General features: G+C 38.8%; 2 long non-coding RNA genes across 2 annotated transcripts in view; both read left to right on the plus strand.

Annotated features, from left to right (window-relative positions):
* LOC118969227 (uncharacterized) overlaps window positions 1-26135 on the plus strand; it is a 116823-nt gene extending 90688 nt beyond the window's left edge. The window contains exons 4-5 of the long non-coding RNA XR_012131764.1: window positions 22874-23097; window positions 23910-26135. This is a non-coding gene — a long non-coding RNA (uncharacterized lncRNA). The remainder of the gene's footprint in view (window positions 1-22873; window positions 23098-23909) is intronic.
* LOC140849409 (uncharacterized) lies at window positions 4277-11107 on the plus strand. The gene is made up of 3 exons (XR_012131160.1): window positions 4277-4957; window positions 5194-5924; window positions 9576-11107. It is a non-coding gene; the product is annotated as an uncharacterized lncRNA (long non-coding RNA).
* Window positions 26136-27909: the final 1774 nt, after the last annotated feature.

A 27909-nucleotide genomic window follows, 5' to 3' on the forward strand; every position in this document is an offset into this window, starting at 1 on the left:
TGGGGCACAAGAAGGTGCAAAGGTTCCAGTGACATTGGGATGCTGTTCCAGGAGATGATTCCCACCCCTTTAGCTGAGGAGTCTTATAAGAACCTCATTCACCACGTGCCAGAAGATGTCTTGGGCGATATTTTTCCCAAGAAAGGGCAAATGTGAATCTTGTATGATTGAGGACAGGTAGAGTCCAGTCTCAGACTCATGCCAGGGTCAGCTGAGCAGAGAGAATGTAGCTTCATAACTGGTAACTGACCCAATTGTCCTTAAGTGTTTCCTGGCCCCCATGCCACTGACTAATGAGGGGTGTGGGTAGTACTGAATTTTAGTCCAATCTGGTAGACTTGGGTTATTCCAGTAAACAGTCTTTTTGAGTGAGTCAGTTTTTCCAATTTGCATCACTTTCTCTGTTTCTCTCTAAGATGGTATCTGGGTGTGTGGAAAACTCAAAGACTTTGGGCCATTGGTGGAGAGGGAGGCCCTGGAGTTGTGCTACTCCATAGCTGTGAGCTGGCTGGTGCCTGCCTGCGGGGGTGACTGGTTCTGCTCTTAGCCCAGACTGTTGGGAGGAAGTTCACTGCAGAAGGGAGCAGCTGGGGAACTTGTAGCATGTCCTCTCCTCGCTTGGACAGGGCCCAAGGTACTCCCTGATGACTCAGCCCCCCCGCAGCCCCGCTGCAGCCCTCACTGCCTCTCCGGCTGGGACTCCCTCACAGGCCCCAGATTGGCAGAGGCCCACCACATTTTTTCAGCATGGCCACTAACTAGCCCATCTAGGGCCAGGGTACAGGTACTAGGAGACCCTCAAGAAGACAGAGCCCTATAGTTCTGGTTGTCCCATTCTGAGCACTTCTACCTGTCTTTAGTTATTCTCAGCTATGTCCTCTGCCCAGGACCAGGACGATACAGTAATCCTTCCTTATCTGTGCTTTCACTTTCTACAGCTTCAGTTACTCACAGTCAATGGCAGTTCAGAGGCAGATGAGCCTCCTTCTGATGTATGGTCAGAAAGTCAATAGTAGTCTAACTGCATCACAATCCCTATGTCATTTGCCTCACGTCATCTGATGAGGGCATTTTGACGAGGCCATTTTATCATCTCAGATCATTACAAGAAGGATCAGTACAGCACAGTAAGATAATTAGAGAAACCAAATTGCCATACCTTTCATTGCAATATATTGTTATAATTGTCCTATTTTATTTTTCATGATTACTGTTAATCTCTTACTATACCTCATTTATAAATTATGCTTTATCACAGGTATGTACATTTAGGGAAAAAAACATAATATATGTAGGGTTTAGGCCTCTACTAAGAGACTTGGTGCACACTTGCCCCAGGTAAGAGGGGACTACTGTAAGCTGTCACACTGTCCTGTGGGCCCTGTGGGGGGGAGCAGAGACTGGGTAAAGGCTTAAATGTAAACAGAAAACAGCAAGAATCTTGAGAAAAAGCTACTGTGCTCCCATCCCCATTCCAATATTACTACTTGAAAGTGTAGTCCATTAATGTGGGGGCTGTGGTGGTGGCCAAGTGTGGCAGCAAGAAGACAAATCAGAAATTAAGTATCAAGCTCTAGACCAGTGTTATCCAGTAGAATTTCTCCTATAATGGACATACTCTTACCTATACTACCCACTATAGTAGCAACTAGCCACACGTGGCTATTGAGCACTTGAAATGTGGGTAGTGCTACTAGAGAATCTGAACATTTAATTTAATTTAACAATGTTAAATTTAAACATCCACACATGGCTAGTGGCTACCATATTGGCTAGTCTAGCTCTTTGCCCTACCTTTATGTGTCCCAAATCCCTTCATTCTCTGGTGAAGCCCTTGAACTCCTTCTGAGACTCATGTATAAAGTATATGGGATTATAATGGAAACTAATACATTTAATATTTATAGTGTTATTTAATTTTTAACTAAATTTTAAAATTATTTCATCTGGTGGTATAATACTCTATGTACTTCCTTATGAATACATTAAATATCAATCAAGTAGTGAGTCTAATCATAATTTTGAAGTAGTAATGAATATCAATATTATTTTGAGATATCTGATATAATATAATATGACATGAACATATCTATGATTTATAGTTGTGATAAAGTCCCATGTATTGCTAATACCATTATGGTTTGGGTTCAGTTAGGAGTTAGTGAAAATAAAAAAGTAAATATTTTCTCATCCAAGTTCACAAACCCCATGAATTTTCTTCAGAGACCTGTTAGGGCTACATAGACCCAGGCTAAAAATCCCTGCTCTCAATTTATGTAAACAAAAAAGGTTGATGAGTAAGGCTGATGCATTCAAGAACTATTTAGGGAATGCCTACTATGTGCTAGGTACTGTTCTAGACATTTGGGTTGCAGTTATGAATAAGACAAAGTTGAAGATTTCCACAAGTTTATATTCTGTGGAGGAAAAAGACAATGAATCAATAATCAGATAATTTCAGATGATAGTAAATGCTCTGAAGAAACATAACGAGTGATCTGATAGAAAGTAACATGGAGGGAGAATGGGTATTTTAGATTGGGTGATCAGGGATGTCTTTTGAGAAGGTGAGGTTTGAGTTGAGGTTTGAATGAAAGGGGGCAGCCATCCAAAATCTGGAGACAGTACCTTCTGAGTTGGGAACCATCAATATAAAGGCCCTAGAGCTGAAAGGGGTCAGTGGGATTGAAGCACTCTAATGAACAAGACAGTCCTATAGAACAAAGGTCAGAGAGGTGCGGAGGGCCCAAGTCAGCGGGGGGAATTTGTGCTTTGTCATCATGATGGCAGGGAATTTAGATTTAATTTTGAGTTTATTTAGAGTAAAAGGTGGATTACATGAGGAAGTGGAAGCAGAAGGTTCATGCAGGAGGCTATTTTAGTAATTCAAGCTGAGGACGATGGTGGCAGGTGACCACAGAAATCATAATGCAGAGAGAGTGAAGTGAATGAATTTAGGACATATTTGCAGGTAGAGCTGATAAACTACATGAGATCAGTAGGAAAGAAAACAATCCCAGGATGACTCAGGGAAGTGTGATTTACTGAGATGCAAGAGTGGTGGAGGAGGCAATTTAGGGCAAAATCAGACATATTTTAGTTTTATTAATGCCTTTTAGTTATAGAAGTACAGATATTTGGATATTTAAATTTAAAGCTCAGTGAATGAGTCAAGACTAGAGCTACAAAAGTTGCATTCACAATCACAGAGATGGTATTTCAGCCATGGGGTTAAGTGGGATGAACCAAGAACAGTGTACAGGAAAGAAGGGGCTGGGTCTGAACCAAAGGAAATCAAGTATTTAGGATTAGTTTTTTGATTATTGTGCATCCTTTTTTGGTCTGTATTTTCAGATTAGCATATGCTTCCAAAGGCAGTAAAGGCCCTCCAACCAAGAATAGGTTCTCTGCTGATGTGCTAAATTGACTGATGGTTTTTTTGCAAAGACCCGTTATCATACATTCCCTAGTCAACATCACAATATGCTTCCCTAGGGCATCTGCTATTCTTTTTTAGTGAATCCAGCATCTTTGAATCTCCTTCCTACATTGGAAGAATTCCCACTTTATGAGTCCCCCTACCCCCTGCATTCTTCAGCAGATTTCCCAGGGTTCAGGCAGGTGATCTGATGTCTGCCAATCAAATATGCTCACCCCAGTCTTTGAGCAGGAAGCTACAGAGGCAAAGTGGAAGATATGAACCCAATCCATTCTGGAGAAGATATTTGCAGCCACCTTCTCTCCAGGGTCAGGAGTGGCAGAGTTCCTAGCAGTTATGTGCACGGTCCTGGCAGTGTCAATGATGCGACCTGTATCTTTGCATGGAGAGGGCGCCATGGAGCAAGGGCATTTCCACCAGAGCTGTCTGTGGAGTCATCTGGGACTTTCTTAGAACACATTCTTCATGCCTGGCTTGCTGGCCTTCTTGGGGATTCTATGAGTTACCTATTATTCTTTAAGAAATTCCTTTTCTGTTAAATCAGGTGTTGATGTTTGGGTTTCCCAGGAAACAAACAGCGATTTGTGTGCATGAGTTCAACAGGATCAACATCTATAGAGGCTGAGGGATGCAGGATAGGGCAGAGGAAGAACTTGAAGTGTGGGGCTGTAACAGAAGAATCCTCCTCCAATCCACTGGGGAGCTCTAGAGCTGGGGGTCCTTCAGAGGTGCACTGAACTGAGCCAAAGGGGTTGGATTCTTTACCCCAGTATTCCCCCTACTTCCCCCATTGCCCTGTCATTGCACACAGTCTGCCGCAGGGAGGGGGCATGTCCCTGGGCAAACTGACTCTCAACAGGAAAACCATTCCTGGCCAGTGATGCAGCAGAAACCTGTCAGCCACCAGCATTTCCAATTTCCACAATAAGCTTTACAGCTTGAAAATCCATTATTTCCAAAAAAACAAATAATCATAAGAACATTCTTATTTTCTTCATAGTTCAAATGAGAAACCTGAAGCTCAGAAATATTAAACGGACTGCTAGAGAGTGGTGGAGGAGAAACTCAGGCCCTAGTCTTATGATTCCACATTCTGTTTCTTTGCCTGCACCATAAGGAATGTTGGAGAGACCAGACAAACTTTCAGAAGCAGGCAAAGCATCCAAGAGCAGGCGAAAGGCTTTGAGGCACATTGCATCAGGAGATTTCCTCAGGAACTGTCAGGTTTAGCTGGGACTTGGGACAGGGGAGGCCAGTCGGAACCACAGTTTGTGACAGACTCTTACCCTAAACCCCTGTGCAAGAAAAGGCCACTAAAAGCAACCAAAGGCCCATGCTGGGTATTATTTGTTGACATGAGGCATCTGTTTCTGCCTTTGCTTAGGTTCCCTCCTAGGGTCTGAAAGGCAGCTGGGCTTCTGGGTAGATTTAAATTTTGCCAGTGAATTGCTGAAGGCAGGAGAGAGATGGAGACTGCTGTCTTACAACTGGAACAGAGCCAAGCAAGCACTGACCGAAGTAAGTAGTAGGGGCCAGACTCCACCCACAAGGCCTGGACACCAGGGACAGGCCCAGCAGGGCTTCCCTGGCTGCCGTCTTGTAGCTACAGTGGTTGGTCCTGAAACCTAAAGGCCAGGAGCTGTCCTCTGATTTCTGCTCCTCCATCTTTCCAAAAGTTTTTGTAAGCACTTAATTTCCTGCATTAAGCCAATTCTGCTTGGAATACTTACAATGGTTTTCTTTTTCCTGCGTAGACCTGTACAGCACTCCAAGAGTGAAACCAGAGTTACTGGCTCTGCTTCCATATCCACACACACCACATAACCAGAGAAAACAACGTTCTCTACCAGAAGGCAACATGGAGAGTAACAGGGAATGAACCAAATCCCTAAGCCCGAGGGGCCTCTCCAGGGAAACCAGTGACAATGAGCCAGTTGGGAATTGTTTCTTAGAGCAGATGGGCTTGGAGGCTTGTAATACTCCGGATTGTAACAGGCAACCTTTGTGACCATGACGCCTGGTGCCAGCATAGACCTGTGCTCCACCTTTTTGATCCAATATGCCCAGAGAAGTAAGGCGTGAAATCCTACCAGGTGTTCAGGACACTCGTTGGCACTCTGTATCAACAAGATACTTCTTTAATAAAAGAGATGTGCAGAGCCCAGGAGTGTTGGCACTTAGCCAAGTGTCAGCTAACGCTGAAGGCCCAGAAAGCAGCCTGAATAAAAGAAGTGCCCTTTATGGGCTCCATGAATCCCCCTACCCACTGCCAAGAATGGAGAAAAGCAGTGGACTTTTGGAAATTAAGAATCACTTGGATTTGGAGTCATTATAAGCAAAAAAACCAAATCTTCTCTTCAAAGATGTCATTTTTAGAGGAAGACAGAACCAAACTGCCAAGAATCTTTGGTGCCCCAGATTCAAGCATCAAATGGATATTTAAGGACAGCCTTCCCAGAAATGCAGAGCCTCAAACTGGAAAATGGTAGGAAACTATTGGTTGAATGATGCAGTGTAAGAATGGATTAAGGTAATATGCAGGCACCTTCAGTTTTTAACCGAAATTGCTAAAATACCCAGTTTCTATTTCATAAGGCTGTTTCCATGTTCCAGGCAACAGCTGGTCCCACTTTTCTGCTGTGGGTACAGTGAGTTCTAGTAAATCCTGTATAATAGATGTATTCATATGCTCCATCCTTTTAACAATCTTCTTAATTAGGGTGCTGTCCTTTAAAGCAAAGCATTTATATAGTTCTTTATTGAATTTGAATACAGTGTTAACTTCAATAGACAATATAATTTTATGGGTTTTTAAAAAAAATTGCTTCACAATGAAGGAAATTTATTTTATCATCGTGTGTAGTTATTCCCATGGATGTGTGAAAGCCATTGGTACAGAGGCTTATGAATCTCTGTTGAGAATGGAAGGGCCTAAAGATATAGTAGATGCTGATATATTGGCCACTTATTGGCTGAATTTCTGCAAATCTCAAAGTACTCATCTATAAAATGGTGTCAACATCTTTCTTGCCTCTCTCGTGGAGTAATGGTGACCACCAAATAGAATATTATAATGCAAAAGCTTTATAAAGCATCAGGAGTTATGTGCATTTCAAGGGCTATTACCCTCCTCGTGGAAGCTCCTGTCCTCACATCCCATGTGGAAATGGTGCTGGTGCTTGAGATTTAGAAGCATTAGGGTAAACTTGGCTCTCGGGGTGCATGGGCCACAGAGAGCAGAGAGAACTTGGGTTGTTTGGAAAGATGAAGGAGGATAAGGAGAGCTGATAGCCACCGGCATATGGATTGCTGGGCAGAGAATAGAGGTGGGTTTAATTAGGTGCTAACTATGGGTACCCACTGATATTCTGATACTTAAGTTTGTGCCTCCTCTACACTATACCAAGTTGTTTTCCAGGCCTTTACATATCTAGCCTAGCCCAAAATCTCATTCTTGCACATTCAAAGAAACAACACTTCATTTAGGTAAATGAATGTTCTGGAAAACCCTGTATGTATCTTAGAGCACTAGGACCCTGTTTATTGGGATCAGATGTCCTAATCCCCCTTCAAATGTAGATAAAATGGAACTTGACTGACAGATTTCAAATTTCAGCAACCTATGCACAGACAGATCCTCCTCAGTGTAATTTTCAATTTAGAAAGACAAAGATTTATGAAATAAGGTCTAATGTCTTTTGAATAATACAATATCAGCAGCAGTCTGGTATCAATCTGTATAATTTTTTTTATCATTATGTATCATAAAACCAAAGGAATATTAGTCACTTTTCACATCATGGAGGGAAATCTATTGTGTTGTCCATGATATATTCAATAAGAGTATTCAATTACTTCAAGCCCAGCTGTTTTATCTACTTTCTTTAAACCTATCAAAGTTTCAATGTGTTCTCAAGGATATGGGATTGGAGCCAGTGGTAGTAGAGTGAAAAGATCACTGTGCTTAGATTCAGAAAATGTAGGACTGAAACTGATCTAACACTTGAGAGCTGAGCAACTTTGAACAAGTTACTCTATCCCACTGGGCGTCAGTTCACCAAAGTCTTAAACTCTACTTCACAGGGCAAGGATCAAATGAGATAATATAGATGAAAGAACTTTGAACTAAACTAATGTTAGGACCTTACTTTATTGATTATGTGTTACGGGCATGGACGAATGTCCATATTTATTGGTATCTCATTGATACTGGAAAAATTAAATATATTGTTACCTCAAACAATTTGCTGATTTGCAAACTTCTTAGCTGCAGATCAAGGTTGGGAGCTATCCTTTCCTTCTTGGCTTCCCTCCCCTCCTCTCTAGTTTTAATATTTAATTTAATTGTGACCTGCCCTTCATGGCATTTCTTGACCTCTTAATTAGGGATCAATGCACAGAGCCTCATTACCGATTTCAAGTCCATCTAACAGCTGTCAAGATTAGAGCCTTTTATGCATCCCAATATGATCCTGAGAATCTATGTCACAGGAATAAGAAAGGAAAATGTGGGACAGTCTTGGAGATCTGAGTGAATGAAGAGGAGTGTGCAAGGGTTATAAAAAATTGTAAAGGCCATATGATTTTCCGTATCATAGTTTTGCTGACTGTGAGGGCCTGTCTGCCTGTGTAAATCTAAAACTGAATACCAAGGTATTTCTTTTAATCCCCTGGAGGGTGAAGGAAATGTTAATCCATTGATATATCTGGAAAGTACAAAGAAAACAGTAGGAAAACATATTTTCTATCAGAGGAAACCTACCACTGGGTAAGTATCTGTTGGGGCTTTTTTGGGAACCAATAACTAACACCACTTTTTCTTGCCAGTGTTCTAAAGCAACTGAGAAATAAAAAAAAGAGTTAAGGCAAGTACAGAACCAAAACATCACCTTTATTATTGACAATGTTAATACTAGAATGTGTAAAAAATCAAAAATATAAATATCATACAATACAGTGACCACACTTCTGAGTATTTACCTTAAGAAAACCAAAACATGAATTCAAAAAGATACATGCGTACCTATGTTCATTGCAACGTTATTTACAATAGTCCAGATATGGAAGTAACCTAAGTGTACATCAAAGGATAAGTGGATAAAAAAGATGTGGTACACACACACACACACACACACACACACACACACACACATACACTGGAATATTACTCAACCATAAAAAAGAGTGAAATCTTGCTATTTGTAACATGGATGGACCTAGAATGTATGCAAAATGAAATAAGTCAAAGACTTATTTTATTATTGAAGTAAGACAAATACTATATGATTTCACTAATGTGGAATCTAAAAAACAAAACAAATGAATAAACAACTCAGAAACAGACTCATAATTACAGGAAACAAACTTTTTGTTGCCAGGGAGTGGCAGAGTGGGGGAATAGGTGAAATAGGTGAAGGAGATTAAGAAGTATAAACTCCCAGTTATAAAATAAATAGTCAGAGAATCTAAGCTGCAGGATGGGAAATATAGTAAAAAATGTTATAGTAACTTGGTAAGGTGACAAATGGTAACTACACTTATGGTGAGTGTTTTGTAATGTATATAAAATGTCAAATCACTATGTTGTATGGCTGAGACTATTATAATATTATGTCAATTATTTTTAAATAATAACAATAATAAATAATGTGGCTAATAACTACAAGCAAGAGGGCTTCCTAATACTTTCTAATATTTAAGAGCATGCCTTACGTCTACAGGTAACTTATTCCATGTCTGAAAGTAATAGCGATTTATGCACTCTGCAAATGGGCTCCCTCCAAAGAGAAACAGGACAGGAGTTCAGGAATGTATTTCCAGTCCCTCCTTTCAAATTTGTCTTGAGAAGCAATAAGCACAGAAAACCCAAGAATGTTATGCTAGTGAAAGTCCCTCCATGTGGATGAACACACCAGCTCTGGGAAAGAAGCATTCCTTTATAACAGATCAACCCTTATGTCAGCCTGAAAGTAAATCCCTGTGAGAGGAGTTAACTGAAATCTACAATATCATGCAATTGTGCTTCTTAAAGATGATGACTCAGATGAAACGTTCATATTTTAAGAATACTTATATGTTGCAAAATATTTGGCTGCCACAGGTTTCATCTCCCTTCTTATCTTACTTTTTCCTCTAGGCTATCAACCCTGCTAATTATAAAATCATCCATCAACCTGAGTCTAGTAAAGCAATAGTTGGAGAGCAGTTGGAAATAGAAGGATTGAGCAATGGCTGGTTTCCAGATTGCACAGTCAACACTATGAAACACTTTGCAAGATGGCATATTTTTTCCCCTCTCTCAGCCTGGATTACTTCTTAGTGTTCCTGATTCTGCTGGCAGGCGTCCTATTAAATTCAGGAAAACCATATGAAACCCATCCTGGGTGTTGCCAAAATAAATTGTTAATCATATCAGATGTAGCACCAAAGAGTGTTCCATCATAGTCAATTTTCTGTTTGGTAACTGTTCCCCTTTGCTTCATTCAGGATCTGCCAAGAGGAAAGAAAGCCCTTATTGTACATGCCACACCTCCTTATCTGCCAGAGGAGGAAGGACAAAGGGGAATGCTCACGGGGGTCATGGTGAGCGTACACCTAATAATAATGAGAGATGTTTATTACAGCCCCACTTCAAATCTCTCTCTGGGGCTGTAAAGAGTTTGGGATCCTCTACTAACCATTATAGAATGAGAGTATGAAAGCTCATGAAGGTTCAATTTTCAGAGTGGGGATGACCAATAGAATGTGTGTCTCCATGTTTCAAAAATGGCTTCTTTAGATGCAAATGTATAAAATGACTGCAATTGCTTCCATTCTCTGATTCAATTAAGTGGAACTAGGCTTACCTGGACACTTCGTTATCTGGAAACCATTGTTTATTTCTCAATTATTGGAGAAAGAAAGAAACAAATTATTACCAGGAAAGCAAAAATACTGATTTCTTTTAATGGAGCAAAAGCAGGATAGATCATCAAGAACCAAAATCTGTCCTAAGGTACATCACATCGGCTCATGCAGCCTAAGCATAATAGACCCTTGGAAAACAACTTTAATTGCTTTAAATTGAATTGGTACCCCATCTACATTTATAGATTTGTACAAGTATTACGTGCTGGAGGGCTGTGCAGCTTTTGAACATTAAATATGGATTGGCCTTTGTCTACCAAGGCTAGAAAATGAGCTGATATGGTTTTAACAAGAAAAGAATTTTGTCCAGGGCTCAGATACTAGATAAAAAAATTCAGCATCTTTCTTTGTGCTGCCACTTAACCAAACTTCAGCTGCTTTGAAAATAAAGCACACAGCCTGCCATGTTGTCATTCTAAAAGCATGTCATTACTGGTGGCTCCCATCACACCTACTCATAGATATGAATTTTGATTTCAGCCTTAACAAAGCAAATTCTACTCCAAGCTTCATTTTCCATGACTCACTTAAGCAGTGATTTACACATGCTGATTTTTTCCAATTTAGGCATCTCACTGCTCTTCTGAAATTGTAGATGCAGCTTACCTGAGCAGGGATCGTAAGTTCAAGTCTAATGTCAAATTGTCATATTAGAAAATCTGACACTCCATGAAGGCTACCTAAGCTTATTGTCATGTGCAAGAGTTGGAGATGTGATACCCAGAAGCTGTTGCATGAGAAGGAATTTATTTAGCAAAACACAAAGGAAAATGCATTCCAGCAAAGCATTGTGGATACTACTCTCCTATACTTCAACAGTTCTAGTAATGGCGCACGCATGTGTGTGTGTGTGTGTGTGTGTGTGTGTGTGTGTGTGTGTGTGTGATGGGGGAGAAGGCAGACATTTTCTATAGAAAAGTTAAGAACAATAATACAGACAACTAAGAGATGGGCTACTTTTTATTATCACCACGTACCAGTTAATTCTCAACAATGTGAAAGATAAAATACCCTTCCTGAAAAAAATATTTTGTTGGTTGAAGCTATATACAAGTATTTCTGTTACTGTTGAGTTTAACAGTATACAAGTAAGTTTTGTTATCTATCCTCTAAGAAACATGTATTCTACATGGAAGTTAGTGTGTACAACTCTAGGGATGCAGTTGCCCCTGCACACCAGATGCAGCTACACATGCTGCTCATTTTCAAAGTAGGTTCCTAATCGTGCAGAGCTGTTGTAGCTCACTTTGCATGCAGTTCTTTCACCAGTCCCTTTGATACAAAATTCATTAAAAGAAAATTGATACTGTTTATTTTTCTCTTCTGGCCATTATTATCATTCATTTTATTTGCCTATATGAAATTTAGGGATGATGAATGATTAGCTCTAAAAATAATTTTGTCACATGAAATGGAGGAATGTTAAAAGATGACTTACTCTGGGTATCAAATCTACTGGGTTCTAGGGAAAAATACACAAAGTGTTTCTATTCTGGAAAAGTATGAAAAGTGATCAAGAGGAATAATGATTTATTTGTGGATGACTATATGAATGAACAAATCCTGCCCCATTCTATAAAAATTTGAGGTAGCTTTTAAGAAATGCCTATAGTAATATAGCAAAATCCAAACAGAACTAGGAAATATGAGAATAAGAATGCAGATTAAGATAAAGGAGCATACATATGCATGCTGTAAAGTGTTCTATGAAAGCTGAAGTTAAGACTGCTTTGGTTCTAAGCTTCCTGGTGGTCAAGGAAAATGTGCAAGGGGCAGTATACATACCACCCCAGGCTATGGCTAATGTAATGTAAAGTGAGAGAGGCAGAAAGTATTCAGCAAGCACATGTATTCCATGAGGTCTTAGGGGCCACAGTTTGTGATCAAAGCTATGGATAACTACCAGTTAATTAATGAAGTTATAATACAGGGAGATAAATGTTGCCAGTGGTTCTTACAGAGTGCTGTTACCCACAGGGGTTTGCTAACCTTCTTGTGGAGTGAGAAGAAATGGAGAGGGACATGCAAACAAAGGGGATAGCCTGTGAAAAGGAGCAGAGGAATACAAGAGTAGGTGAGTTTGAAGAGCACAAGTTGTTCAGTGTGACTGGAACAGAGCGTGTAATTCAGGGTGCAGCAGGCCTTGAGACCTGGAGGCAGTGTCCAGCTTTTGAATGACAGCAGTGTAGGTGAACTACGGCCCTCAGGCCAAATCTGGTTCCTGGACCATTTTTGTAAATAAAATTTTATTGAAACACAGCCCTGCCCCTTCTCTTACATATTGTTTATGGCTTTCTCATTCATTGTTACAGCAAAGTTGAGTAGTGTACAGAGACCGCATGGCCAGCCTAAACTATTTACTATCTGGCCTTTTACAGAGAAAGTCTGCCAACCTCTGATGTAGAACATACTAAGGAGTTTGAATTTTATCCTGTAGTTTACAGAGAAACAATGAAGGATTTTTAAAGGTTAGGAGAGCTAGCGGGTGCCCTTGGCAAGTTTACTTCATAAATACTAGTCTCAGTTCCTTAAAGATAAAAATGATTTGATGTGCCCCTGAACCCATACATCTCAGGGAAGACAGTTCCATGGCAGAGTACATTCAAGAGTTTCAAATAAGAGTTACTTGTTACAGATCTGCTCTAAGTAAATGACATATTCAGCCAAGTGGAAAGATTTTAGAACTTCAAACGTTCCGAGATTCTAATCTAGAACAAGTTGTCTGGCCTCCAGGAGATGGTGTAAGGGAGGGTCGGGAGTAAGGAGAGTATCTCAGACGTTTTATTTGCTTAAAATAACTGTTTTGTGAGGCATCCTCATGTTCTCGAGGCATGTAGCATAGTGGTTAGGAGGACAGGCTCCGGAGTCAGATTCCTCGTCAAAGCCTGGCTATGACCACTAGTCAGCCATGATGTGCATTTGGAAACAAGGCTTAGTTTCCTCATCTGTTGAAAGGGGATAATAGCAGGACCAATCCTATAATAAGGTGGTTGTGAAGATTAATGAATTGTATAGCTCCTGTATACACAGTAAGCAATCAACGAATGTTTATTATTCCCATCACTAGAAGCATTTAGATGAGGCTTAACCTGATTTTAGACGTGACATGATGTTATATTACTTTACTTTACATCATACATTACCACATTATATGCACATTTGAAAGTAAAATGAGAGATTCTCTTCTGTTGCAGCTACTTGGCAGCTACAGAAATAAGAAGTCACTATAGCTACTGTCCCCAGCCCCCAAAAATGGGGGAGAAAACTGTTATTTGATAATGAATGATTTTTTTTTTATGTAATACACATCTCCCAGTATTGTTTAGTTATTTTATTAGTTTCTTAGAGCCACCATAAAAATTACCATAAACTGGTTGGCTTAAAACAATAGAGATTCATTTTCTTACATTTCAGGAGACTAGACGTCTGAAATCAAAGTCTTGGCTGGGTCCTACTCCCTCTGAAGGCTCTAGGGAAGATTAGAGCCTCTCTTGTTCCTTCCAACTTCCAGCAGCTTCCAGAAGCTTCCAGCAATCCTGAGCTTTCCTTGACTTCTTGCTGCATCATGCCGTAGTCACATGGCCTTCTTCCCTATGTGTGTCTGCACATGGCCTTCTTAAAGGAACACCAGTCATTGGATTTAGGGCCTACCCTAGTCCAGTATGACATCATCTCAATTTAATGAATTATGTAGGTCAAGACCCTGCTTCCAGATAAGGTCGTATCTGAGGTTCTGGGTGGACATGAACTCTGGGGAGAAAGTAACCCAGAACAGCTATTAATAGTAGCAATTTCCCAACTACAGCTTCAGGAGATCACTGTCTTTTATTTGCCAGTGTTCTCATGTTAGCACCCTCTCTATCCCCCTCACTCTTAACTGCTCCTTGAAGCCTAACCATTTCTGCAAGGGAAAGCTTCACAAGCCTGTCCCCTCCATTGGCAAAGTGGAACACAAGCGGATGATTCTTTGCCTTGGGGCTATGCTTTGCCATTTGGAACACCTTCCATTGGAAAATGCAATTCTTTCTCTTAGAAAATACACTTCAGGTTGCAAACAGTCCGTTTACAAACTATTTTTAGAAATGCCATCAGCTCAATGTGGGGAATGCCTGCATTGTTCATGAGACTTCATGCGGGGTTTGGACCCTCATCAGAGCCACAGTGGGAGTCCAGTCTTTGTGTAATCCTTCCAGATAATGCTGTCTGTTTGATTTTTAAGAAATGAGCATCATTATCAGATATAAAAATCTTGTTTTGCGTAGGATCATATAAAACCAGTCCATTTGTTAGGCAAGATTCTAACTTACATGCAAAGAATTTCAATATTAAATTTCTTAGTCTGGGTTCTTCTAAAATCAGAGTAGGGACAAGGTCTTGGATTCAGGTAGTTTATTTGGGTGGTGATCCTGGGAAGAAGGAGCCAGGAGAGTGAGAGAGACAGATGGAAGAAAAAGCCAAAATGAGCTGCACAGTCGAGGTCCCTACTGTGTATGGTGAAGGCTTGGTCTTCCAGGACTTTGGAGAATCGTAGAGGGCACCTCCCCAAATCATCCTCTTGAAAACCTGGGGGCTGCTGCATCCCCCTAGCTCCTCACCATCAACCAAGGACTGCCTCTGGGCATTAACTTCTGTACCGACTTGGGGAAAGGTGCTGGGGTCTAATGCGACACACTTAAGACAGGTTCTGGCAGTATATGATGGGCCCTAACCCACAGCTGTGAGATCAGGCAGAGATGGGCCAAGGGGAGGTGATGCAGGCACAGAAGCATGTGCTATAGGAGAATTCCTTCTTTTCATTGAAGATCTGATCTCCACTATGGCCATCAACTGAAAGTTAACAGCCCTTATGAATCAGGAATGACATATTGTATAAATTCTTTTATGAGTAAAATATAATTAGGGCATTGTAGCCCCAACAGAATTTATGTAATGTATCAGCTAAGATACATTAGGCTACAGACACAAGAAGACCCAAGTCAAGCTCATGTAAGAGAAGGGTCCAGTCATGTAGGCATCCCGTGCTGTGAGAAAGCAGTACTTTCAGCTGCAGGCAGCCCTCTGCAATCCTTCTGTAGGCTGAAACCTCATCAGAGGCTTCCCATAGGGTGGCTTGAGTGGGGATGGGTTCTACAGCTCCATCATGACTTCCTAAGTTTAGCCAAGGAGGTGTCTACTGCTGGACATGTGCTTCTCTGGGGAAGCTCCTGGAAATAGTCATGTTCTAGGTGCCCAAAGAGTACAGCATGGAGTCTAGGCTTTGGGAGCTGAGGTGATAGAGGGTGAGGGAGTGACTTCTAGATGCACCACTCCAAATAGTGGCCTAAATATTTGTCTTTGTTTATATTAGATACTTCGGTCCATTTGTAGCTGATATTACTGATATTACCATTTAGGGGCATCTGAGCTAGCTATAGGGTCCCTACTTTAACAGTGCATCTATAAATCAGAACTTCCCCTTGTTTTGAATATTTGATATGAAAATTTTCATTAGATGAAAAGCCCATGTGCATTAATATGAGAAATTTCAACAGTTGTAGTTTTTAGTAGTTTTTAAAATGGTTTTAAATTTTTACCATCCACTTTTGCAAAGTTTCTTGTCAACAGTCACATTCAAGTGTTTGAAGATATCATTATTTCCAATTTTGATCCCTAATTTCATGTAGCCATTTCAAGCATAAATCTTTTATTAAAATCAATGTTATATTCACAAAAGCCAGCTCAAGTTCCTCACTAAAAATTTTTAAATGTTTTTATTTAGAGATTTTTATATAGATTTCTATATTCAATATAGATAGTAATCTGTATTTTATTTGTATTGTATTTGTGTCTTATTTCCATAGTAATTTGTATTTATTTTCCATGTGCATATTTTCCATATGATGTAAGCTCCCATAGAGCTCCTATTTCAGTGTACTGTACAAATATTATCATTTTCTATGAATGCCACATTATAAAAATCAAGCAAGAACCACTGAAGAAGGGCAATTTGTTATTTCACATAAGAAGTTTGGAAGAAGTACAGTTTCTGGTGTGATTAAGTTCGATGCTTAATGACATCACCAGGTGCCTATAGTTCTTCCCATCTTTGGCTCTGCCATCCTCGAGGTCTGTCCGTTCATGGTTGCATGATGGCAACAGCAGCCTCAAACCTCATGTCCTCACACAACAATATCGAAAGGTTGGAAGAAAGAACCTCCTTTCCTTGGGCCCACACTAGGGGCAAGGAAGCCTCTCCTAGAAGTTTCTTAGCAAACTTTCTATCACATCCCAATGGCCAGAATGTACCCATGCCCCTCCGCAGGAAGGGAATAATTGCATAAATCAGTCAGAATGTTCCATCATAGATCTCAGAAGCTGATTTTAGGTGATGAAGCAGGAAACAAGTTTCTTTAAGTGATGTTAGCTTTAATTCACTAACCAACACCACTAAAAGGACCAGCCAATGTGCATTTCACGTTGTGATACAAATACCTAGCATCTACTGTGAAAAATCCTTGCAACATCATGAAATTGAACTTGAATCTTATCAAGTCTCCAGATCCAACTACCAGTTTAAGGGAAATACTCGGGGTGGAGGAGCTAGCTAAATAACACAATAAGGGGAAAAGTCAGCTAAATTCAGGTCATAGGACATTCTATGGGCTAAATGATCCAGTTTTCCCAAAAAATCAAAGGCATGGGGAAAATAATGGAGGGAAAGAGACTGTTAAAATAAGAGATACAAGAGACATGACAATCAAATACAGTAATATGAATGAACCTTCTTGAATTCTGATTCAAGCAAGCTGACCATAAAATAACATATTGAGACAACCAAGGAGATTCAAATATGAACTGGATATTAGATGATATTAAGGACATCAGATGCTATTAATTTTTGTGGGTGGTAAAAGCATTGTGAGGTGTTGAAAGGTGCAATGACATGATGCCTGGTTTTCCTTAAAAATACTCTAGAAAAAAAGTGATGGAAGTGGGTAGATAAAACAAGATTGACAAAATTGTTGATAATTTTCAAAGATGGGTTGCACACTTGGGAGCCAGTTTTACAATACCTCCTACTTTTGGGTAGATTTCATGTCTACAATATATTATAAAAAATTAAACAAATGCTGGATAGCTCACAGTATTTTGGGGAGGGCCTGAGAACTAGGCATAAAGATAAGCTCCCAATAATCCATCTTCCACAGGATGCCCCAGGACTGGCATGATAGGCAATGGTCTTGGTGACCCTACCTCACTGAGCCCCAGAGGAAATTACTGCCTCCACTCATGATTCCTCTGTACCAGGAGCTTGTCTTTGAAACCACATAGAAACTGGTGCTTCTGACACTACTGTCATTGAAAACCAGGCATCTCAATTACTCTTCTGAGCCAGCAAAAGATGGAAACTCCACATAGTTTCCATCTTTTCCTCACACTGCTCACTTCTGAATTGAATTATTATACAGGAGCATCTGATGGGTGGAGTCTGGGCTGTGTCCTAGCTGCAAGGGAGTCTGTGGATATAAGTTCTGGTTTGTACATTAACAAGGCAGAATTGAAACCAATATATAGCTTATCCCAATTTTTCCCAAACATAGAAAACTTATCCAGAAGAGGATATACAGTCACACTTAGAACAGACATCTACTATGAACTACATCACAATTACCAGACATGAAGATTCACTCCTGTGGCTTGAGAGGAACTCAGCCCTCCCTGGAATACACAGACACCTCATATCTGACTAATACAGGGTTCTGTTGGTAAGAAAGAAAAGAGCAGGTGTAGGGAGGGCAATGCAGGGAATGGCTTTTGGGAAGATAACCCACTGTGTGTGCCACAGATGTTAATGCTTCAGTCTAATACATATGAAAGTGATCCAATCTGGAAATCAGATCTTGTGGTAGTTGTGTAGTCCTGGGTTAGTTACTTAACTTCTCTGTCCTTGGGTTACATAAGAGAGCTTCGATCAGTGGTCTTCCTTTCCCTCCCTCCCTTCCTTTCTCACCCCCTCCCTTATTTTCTTCCCCCCTTCCTTCCTTCCTTCCTTCCTTCCTTCCTGCCTTCCTTCCTCTCTTCCCTTCATCTCTATGAAACCCTAAGAAGTTCCACTGACATTTAAAAAAATCCTGGACTAGGTTTCAGCTGTTTTTTTCCCCCTCAGTTCTAGTATTTTATTATTCAGTGACTCCCCCATGGACAAATTTATATTCCAAACTTTGTGTTATATTAATAGAACAGAGCTTTCTATGAGAAGAGTAAAAACAGACACAGGGTCACAGCAGCTCAGTGTTACTCTGTCTTAACAGTATTTACTGTGATGAAACATTCCTTTGTAGCTCATCTTTTTGGGCAGTCAGATATTCATGTCCTCAAATTATCAGAGTATAGATTGCATATATGCTCAGTTCAAGCTCTCAAATTATAAACCACTCAGGTAAGAGGCCTCTATCTTATTCCTCTTCATGTCTGTCCATCTCCCACAGTGCCCTACACAAAGAAGGTGCCTTAGAAATGTTGGCAGATTATTTAATGATACACAAATGCAATTGTAATGTTCTAGGTGGTTTATATTCTCATAAATTGTCACTAGTACAGTGGAGTCTGGCTAGGAAGTGGGTTCCTCTGGGATATTGGATTAGAGGGAGGAGCCCCAGTTGAAGCCACCGACACAGAGAAGCATTTTCAACTCTCTAGAGGTGACAAGTAAAGCTTCATAGTTTACCAGCTCCCCCATCTCCTACCTTATCCCTTGGAACACTGATTTAAAACTCTTTCACCTACTCCTACACTGCTGGTGGGAATGTAAATTAGTTCAACCATTGTGGAAAGCAGTATGGAGGTTCCTCAAAAAGCTCAAAATAGAAATACCATTTGACCCAGGAATTCCACTCTTAGGAATTTGCCCAAAGAAAACAAGTTCTCAGATTCAAAAAGACATATGGACCCCTATGTTTATTGAGCACTATTTACAATAGTCATGATATGGAAGCAACCTAACTGTCCATTAGTTGATGAATGGATAAAGAAGATGTGGTACATATACACAATGGAATACTATTCAGCTATAAGTAAGAAACAAATCCTACCATTTGCAACAGCATGGATGGAGCTAGAGGGTATTATCCTCAGTAAAATAAGCCAGGCAGAGAAAGACAAATACCAAATGATTTCCCTCATTTGTGGAGTATAACAATGAAGCAAAACTGAAGGAACAAAACAACAGTAGACTCACAGATTCTAAGAAGGGACTAGCAGTTACCAAGGGAGAAGGGTGGGAGAGGGAGGGTGGGGGAGTGAGAAGGGGATTGAGGGGTATTATGATTAGTGCAAATGGTGTAGGGGAGGTCACAGAGAAGACAGTGTAACACAGAGAAGACAAGTAGTGACTCTGGCATCTTACTACACTGATGGACAGTGACTTCAGTGGATATGGGAGGGACTCGATAATATGGCTGAACGTAGTAACCACATTGTTTTTCATGTGAAACCTTCATAAGAGTGTATATCAATGATACCTTAATAAAAAAAAAAGTAACAACAACAAAAATCTCTTACACCTATTTCCCTACATCCTTTTCTTTTGATGCCACCCCTCTTCCATGAGAAGCCCAGCATTTGTCCAAGTTAGAATCAGTGCAAAATTACATGGATGGAGTTCAAAGAGAGGCTCTTCATCACCAGCCTGATATGGCTAGCTTTTTTCTTACAAGAATAAGCCCTGTCAGAAGACATTATGATGCCATGATGTCTCTTTGATGGTTTTGCCCATCACGAAGAAGGGAGCAGAGGTTAGAAAAAAAAAAACTACTTAACATTCTGCAATGGGTGGTCCTTTCAAATCCAATTAGTTTCACACAGTACTCATCTGCTCTTGCATTTGCTAAAAGATAGTAGCCTGTTAGTCTATCATGTCTCTCCTCTGCCCTTCAAATCACATGGAGTGTTTTAGCAGGAAAAGAGCTGAAACTCCCTCTCACCTATAAATTGTATAATTGAAAAGCAATAAATTTAAAGATCTAAAAGGAACAGAATAAAGAAAGTGTCAAACAATGACTTACTCTAATTAATAACCATTTATCTCTCCCATTTGGTAAAGTGCTTTGCAAATGTAATCACCTTTTAGTTTAAATTATTCACTTTGTGAGTAGAATATGATTTCATTTGTGAGAATGTGAATTAAATATGGCTTTTAAACGGCCTGAAGTTATTTAATACTAGGAACTATTTAGCACTAGAGGAGGTCTAAAAATTACAACAGTACCATGAAGAGTTAACTTGCTACAATGGTTTAAAAGTCTAATATCACCATAGAAGCCAGCTCTTTACTTATTTCTAACCAGTAGAAAATTAAACTTGGAGGACAAAAGCTGTGTATATATATAGCAGTATATATATACTGCTATATATATATTATTAGATTATTACAGTATTTAGAAGTTTTCAAATTTTTCAAAAAGAAAGTCACATCCATAGTCATGACTTGATTTTTCATGATGTATTGTTTTAAGTAAAAAGCTGCTCTAATTAGAACCAGCTGTACAATTATTGAGTTCTAACTATAGAAAGTTTCTAAAGATATTGCTAACACTAATAATTAATGGCACTAAATGTTTAGTATCTGTCCTACCAGGAACAAATGTCATTTTCTGAAAAGATAAGTGAATTTTTTTCCTAACATACATCTAGCTTGTAGAGATCTTTGAAATTTGTTTTTGAAGTGTGTGCTATGCAGGGGTTGTGAAGACATGGCAGTCTATATGCTAGAGCAATAATATATGGAAAGGTCATAGTAAGTTTTGATTAGATTCTCACAAGTGTGGTCCAAGTGGAAGGAAGGAGAATGGTAGCCTTTTTTCCTCCAATATTTTATTATGGAAAATTTCAGATATACAGAGAAAATTAAAAAGGATTTTACAGTAAATACCTATATACTTATACAATGTGTTCTTTTCCTACATACATATACAACAACAATAATAGTGTTATACACAGCAGTAATAGTAATGTAACTCTGTTCAGGTTCCTGGACCTGATTCCAACACATTTAAGTGTGTGAGAGGGGATCTTCCCACACATAACACCAAGTAATTCTTGCTTGAACATCAGCAGGGGGTCCAAGAACACAACTGAATTCTGATGCAATCTGTCCAGAGACAGCACCAGATTCCCCAGATTAAGTGCTCCATCCTACAAGACTGTCCTCCCTCCCCACTCCAGATGTTATCACAAGTCCCAGGCTTTTTACCAGTGCTTCTGACCTATTGGCTGCAGATTGGAGGTTCCAACAACCTCCCCCTTAGGTTTAATTACTTTTTTAGAGTGGCTCACAGAACTGAAGAATACACATTTACCAGTTTAATAAAGGACACTAGTTAACAGCCAGATGAGAGAAATGCAGGGCAAGGTCCCAAGTAAAGGAACTTCTATCTTTGTGGAGCTTGGGGCCTGGCTCCATGGCACGTGGAGGTTCCCCGAGCATGGAAGCTCTTCCCCACTGAGAAGCAGGATCCCAGACAGCAGAGAATGATAAGCTCTTCTCCTGGGTTTTGGTGAGGGCTCCACTGCATAGTAATGATTGACTAAATTATTGGCCGTTGGCTGATTCAACCTCTAGCTCCTGCCCTTAGGTGGGGGTCCAAAAGTCTCTCATTAACATGAAAATACATCCACTTCACTTTTAAGACTCTGCAGTGTTTTCAGGAACTGTGGATGAAGACCAACATACCTGGGAAATATATACTTGTTCTTATGAATGACCAAATATGTATTTCTTATGACTCATTATATTGCAACCCACCTCTAGAGTCTACAATCAGTATTTTGCTGTATTTGCTTTGTCACATAACTATCCATCTAATGATCCCTCTATCAGTCCAGTTTATTGTTTTTTAATGAAAATCAAAGTAAGTTGCAAATGTTAGTACACTCTCTTCTAAATACTTTAGCATGCATATAATTACAAAAATTCCATATTTATTTGCAGTTCCTTATGTGATTATTCTATATTTATTTGTAGTTCTTCATAGGTTTTTTGGTAAAATTTATGTAGAAAGTTTGGTAAAGTTGAAATACACCAATCTTAACTATTTCATTTGATAGGTTTTGATAAGTGCCTATATCCCTGTATCTGAATAGTTATCAAAGTATAGAACATTACCATCACTCTAGAAAGTTCTCTCTTGACCCTTTCCAGTTGATCCTACCCACTACCTCCCCATCCCAGGTGATCAGTTTAGACTTTTTTTCCACTATAGAATAGTTTTCTCTTTTATGGAACTTCATATAGATAGAATAATCTAGAACACACTTTTCTGTGTAAGGCTTCTTTCACTCAACATAATGTTTTGAGATTTATCCATATTGTTGCCTATCTAGTAGTTTGTTTCCTTTTTATTGTGTTATAATATTTCTTTGTATAGATCTACTTTATTTGCCTGTTCTCCTGTTGATGGACATTCAGGATGTTTCCAGATTGTAGCTATTATGAATAAAGCTGCTTATATAAGTTGTAGAGATGCACTTTCATTTCTCTTGGACCCCCAGAACATCCAAGAAGGAACAACCCAAAAAGAGAGATGGTTTATCTAGAAAAGATCTGTGAAGGAGGTCTTGTCTAAAGGAGCTCATCCCTGTGGTATACACATGCAATCCGGAAAGTTTTTGAGGAAGTTATATGAGCAGACACACATCACCATCTTGGACTGAAAGAGACAGAGAAAATATGAAAATGCAAGAAAATTGTTGGACCCTGAAAATTCTTCATGCAGGTAAAAAACAATTTTACCCATGAGAGCTACAGAATTGTAAGATAATAAATCTGTGTTATTTAAGCTGCTAAATTTGAGGTGATCTGTTATGGCAGCCATAAAAGACTAACACAGATTTTGTTACTGGGAAATGGGGGTGCTTCCACCTGAAACTATGGAAGTGGCTTTGAAACTGGGTCATGGGCAGAGGCTGGGAGAATTTTTGAAGTGCATGATAAAAAAGCCTAGATTGCTTTGAACCATATGTTAGTAGAAATGTTGGTGTTGAAGACTGCCAGTGAGGCCTCAGAGGAAGTGAGGGCTATGTAGAGAAAACATGAATTGCCTTGAGAATATCTAAACTGTAGTGAACTGACTATGAGCAGAAATATGGACTTTAAAGGCACTGCTGAGATGGTTATGGAGGAATTTGTTATTGAGAGCTGAAGGAAAGGTGATCGTTGTTATTATTTATGGCAGAAATTCCATCGAATAGTTATGTGAAAGCAGAACTTGTAATTTATAAAATTGTATTTTACCTGAGGAGCTTGCCAAACAAAGTGTTGAAGGTGCAACTTGTTTCTTCTTGGTACTATTAGTTAAATGTAAAAGGAAAGAGATAAATGGAGGGAAAAGCTGTTAATAGAAAAAGGATATGGTGATTTGATACATTCTCAGCCTATCCAGATTGCAAAAACTGGTAAATATAAAAGGTGCGTGATCAGGAAAGCAGGCTCTTAAGATAAAATGGAGGCTGTAGCAAGACGACTTTTGCTAAAACTCACAGAAAACAAAAAGTCAGAGTATTTAATCATACAAATTTTTTTTTGAAGAGACTGTGTGTGACTCATGAATCTCTTCAACCATCTCAATAGAAGCCAAAAAGAGAGATCGGTTATGTAGAAAAGATCTGTGAAGGACGCCTTGTCTAAAGGAGCTCATCCCTGTGATATACACAAGCAATCCAGAAAGTTTTTGAGGAAGTTGTATGAGCAGACACATCACCATCTTGGACTAAAAGAGACAGAGAAAACATGAAAATGTAAGAAAACTGTTGGACCCTGAAAATTCTTCATGCAGGTAAAAACATGTGCTACTTTTTATACAAAGAGGAAGAATGATTTGGAGTGTGAAGGCCAGAGACTGTAGGGCAGAGCCAGGAGTCACAGAGGATTGTTCCAAGATCTTGGCATATAATGGAATTTGCCCCCCTGGGTTTCTGAATTGCCTGGGACTGGTGACCACTTTTTTCCTTCTATTTTCTCCCATTTTGAATAGATATACCTGAAACTGTTATCCTATGCCTGTACCACAATTGTATTTTGGGAGCAGATAATTTGTTTTTCTAGCTTTACAGGTCCACAAGAGGGAAAGGAATTTTGCCCCATGGTGTATTATACCCAGAGCCTCACATATACCTAATTTTAATGATTCAGATGATAAAATTTGAGGCTTTTGAGCTAGTGAAATTTAGATGAAATTTTGGCTCTGAGTTGATACTGTAATGGGTTGAAATTTGAAGGCTATTGGAATGGTGCAAATGTATTTTGTATGTTGGATTAATATGAACATTAGAGGTTCTTAGGGAGGACTGTGATAGGCAGAATAATTCTCCCCCCTAGTATATCTATACCCTGATTCTCAGAACCTCTAATGTGTTACTGTATATAACAAAAAAGGACTTTTCAGAAGTGACTAAGCTAAGGACATTGGGATTAGGGAAATTATCCTGTATTCAATGTAATTCAATTCAGTATAATTCAATTTAATTCAATGTAGGTCCAATATAATTACAAAGTTCCTTGAAAGTGGGTGAGGGAGACAAAAGAAGAGAGTCAATTTGTGACAATGGAGATTGGAGTGATTATATGTGAGAATGACTCAAGGTACCTATACTAAATTGATAAAAAAAGGAATGGGACAACAATACAAGGAATACAGATAGGCTTTTGAAGCGGGAAAAGGCAAGGAAATAAATTCTCCCCTAGAGCCTCCAGAAAGAAATGTAGCCCTATGAACACTGATCTTAACCCAGTGAGACCTATATCAACTTCTAGCCTTCAATACTATAAGCTAATAAATTTTTGTTTGCAGCCACTAAGTTTGAGGTTATCTGCTATGGAAGTCATAGAAAATGAATGCACTTAGGTAAACATCTAGGAGTGAATTGTTTATAGAGTAAGAATATGTCCACCTTTATAAGAAAATGTCAGACTTTTTCCAAAGTTATTGTAGAATTTTACACTCCCATCAACAATGTATAACAATGTGTAAGTTGTTCTGCATCCCTGTCACTATCCAGTGATGTCAATTCTTTTAATTTAAGCAAGTGGTTTGTGGTGGTATATCACTGTAGTTTTAATTTTAATTTCCCAGTGACAAATTATATTGAACAATTTTCATCTATTTATTGGCTAATTATCTTCCTTTGCTAATGGTCTGATCAAATATTTTTCCCATCTTTAATGGACTGTCTTCTTTTTGAGGTGAAAGAGTTCTTTATGTGTTTTACATACAAGCCTTTGTCAGAAATGTGTTGTGAATATTCTCTTAGATCTGTGCCATTTCTATTCATTTTTAAATGATGTCTTTGATGAACAGAAGTTTAAAATTTTTCCAACATGATCATTCAGTTTTTCTAACATAACTTATTGAAAATATTTTCTTTCCTCATTGGTTGTTTTATCATTGTTTAAAAAAATCAAATGACCATATGTGTTGGTCCATTTCTGGAATATCTTTTCTTTTCTATTAATTTATTTATCCCATTATCACCCTGTCTTGATTACTATATATTTAAAGACTCTCTTAAGTTCAGGTCAACTCTCTAACTTTGCTCCTTTTTTCAAAATTGCTTTCAAAATATTCTAGGTCTGACATTTCCATGTAATTTTTAGGAATAGCTTATCAACTTGTACAAAACTCCAAGTGGGTTTAAGATTAGGATTGAATTGTATCTATAGATCAATTGATCTATAGATCAATCTTAGCTATATTGAATTTTCTAATCCATGAACATGGTATATCTTTCTGTTTATTTAGATCTTCTTTAATTATATTCTCAGCAGAGTTTTTTAGTTTTTCAGTACAGATTGTGCATGTCTTTTCTTACATTTGTTCCTAAGAATACATACTTCTTAAACTATTGGTAATGGAATTTTTTATTTTTTATTTTCAGTTGTGTGCTTTTGAATATATAAAACCACATTGTATTTTGTATATTGGTACAAATCCTTGTAATTTTGCTAAAAAATTCACTTATTGCTTCTAGTAGCTGTTTTTAGATTCTTAAGGAATTGATTGTGAATGTTCAGGTCATCTGCAAATATAACCTGTTTTGCTGCTTCCTTTCTGATCCTTCTGTATCTTATTTTCTTCACTGCCTTCTTGCACTGGCTTCAACCTCTTGTACTATGGTGATTCGGAATTGTAAGACAAAAATTCTTGTCTTTCGCTGATCTTAGGTGGAAAGTTTTTAGTGTTTCAATTTAGTGGGCAACTTCACAGCATTGCCCATGTCCATTAGAGGTATGAAACTACTTACAGGTTCTTTTGTAGATGCTCTTCATCTGATTTAAGAAGTTCCATTCTATTCCTAATTTTCAGACTTTTATCATAAACCATTGTGACTTCTGTCAAATGGGTTTTCTGAATTTATTGACGTTTTTTCTCCTTTGTTCTGTTAATATGGTATATTACATTGATTATAAAAGTTTAAACCAATTTTGCATTCCTGGTACAAACCCAACTTGGTCTGTGATGGTTAACTTTATGTATCAACTTGGCTGGGCTGAGGAATAGAATGCCCAGGGGTCTTGTAAAACTTGATTTCTGTGTGTGTCTAGAAGGGTGTCTTTGGAAGAGGTTAGCAGTTGAATTGGTGAACTGAGAAAAGGAGATTGCCTTTCCCAGGGTGAGTGAATGGGCATTATCCAATCCACTGAACTTCAGAAAACAGAATAAAAAGCTGTATTTCAGTGTTCCTGGTTCTCAAGCTTTTGGGCTCAGATCAGCCTCCCTGATTCTTGTGCCTCCAGCCTCAGACTGAATCACACCAATAGTTTTGCAGTTTGCAGAGGGCAGACTGTGGGATTTCTCAGCCCCATAACTGCATAAGTCAATTCCTATAATAAGTCTCCTCCTGTACATAGCTACATACATCCTATTGGCTCTGTTTCTCTGGAAAACCCTGACTTGCTTGGTTGTAATGTATTCTTCTTTTTTATATATTGCTGAATTAACTTTGTCAACATTCTATGAAGAATGTTCATTAAGGATATTGGCCAGTAATTTTATTTTTAATGTTTTTATCATGTTTTGATATCATGGTATGCTGATCTCATAAAATAAGTTTTTGGAAGGAGCTTATCTAAAATTGATGTTATGTATTCCTTAAAATTTCACCAGTAAAATTATCTGTTCCTGGAGTTTTCTTTGTGCAAAGATTTTAGATAAAAATGCAGTTTCTCTAATGGACATAGGGCTATTCAGATTTTCTATTTAATCCTATGTCATTGTGGGAAAGTTTTATTCCTTAGGAAACTTTTTTATTCTAAATTGTCAAATTAACTGCAAAATCTTCTCTCAATTTTTCTTTTTTTAAAAATTATTTTCATGTCTGTAGGCTCTTTGCCAGTTTGTCTCTCTTTAGTTCCTGATATTCATAATTTATGTTTTCTCCTTTTTTCTTTATCAATTTATCAAGGTTTCACCAATCGTCAGAGGCTGAGAAAGTAGAAATGAGGCATAATTCGGAGAGTTAACACTTACTTGTGGGCTAAGCACTGACATGGATTGCTTCCCAAAACATTTCTACTAGAGGGTGAGGTATAA

Source organism: Manis javanica, chromosome 5 (genome assembly GCF_040802235.1).
Source record: "Manis javanica isolate MJ-LG chromosome 5, MJ_LKY, whole genome shotgun sequence".
NCBI classification, from domain to species: domain Eukaryota; kingdom Metazoa; phylum Chordata; class Mammalia; order Pholidota; family Manidae; genus Manis; species Manis javanica.